This window comes from Triticum dicoccoides, chromosome 3A (assembly GCF_002162155.2).
Source record: "Triticum dicoccoides isolate Atlit2015 ecotype Zavitan chromosome 3A, WEW_v2.0, whole genome shotgun sequence".
Lineage (NCBI taxonomy): Eukaryota > Viridiplantae > Streptophyta > Magnoliopsida > Poales > Poaceae > Triticum > Triticum dicoccoides.
The window spans coordinates 595,909,984-595,910,621 of record NC_041384.1 but is presented as its reverse complement, the minus strand read 5'-3'; positions in this window follow the sequence as shown (position 1 = coordinate 595,910,621).

Sequence of the window (638 nt, the reverse complement as noted above, 5' to 3'; positions counted from 1 at the left end):
GGGGGGGCTTGCCTGGTTGCTCTGGCAAGAAAGTGGGGCCGTCAACACCGTAGTCGTACTGGGTAGCAGCGGCGTCGGTCTCGGTGTCTAGCGAGAGAAGAGGGGGGAAGAAACAATAAATACTTAAGCAAACAGATGCATAGCGATGCATGACATGACAAGTAACGGTGCTAGGGGTGCCCTAACACGGTATGAGGTGATACCGATGAAGGGGGGGAACAACCGGGAATGTATCCCCGGTGTTTCGTGTTTTCGGTCAGATGAACCGGAGGTGAAATGTTGCAGGTTCACTATGCTAGGGACGCGTGGCGGACGAACGGGCTGCGTATCCAGATTCCTCTCGTTGTTTAGAGCAACTTTCATATATAAAACTTTTTCATCCGAGATACGGTTTATTTTATATTAATTTTTGAAGTTTTATTAATATTCTGCAATTCCTGGAATTCTTTTTAATTTAAAAATATTAAATACATAACTGCTATGGGTACATGTAAGTGTACCCAGCAGTGTGTGGGTGTCTATGATAGGTGGGACCTGTTGACTGCTGAGTCAACAGTCAACAGTCCCAGTTGACTGGTCAAAGCGGGCTAGTGGGGCCCAGGTGTCATACTTACAGTTTTAACACATTCTTAAAAAAA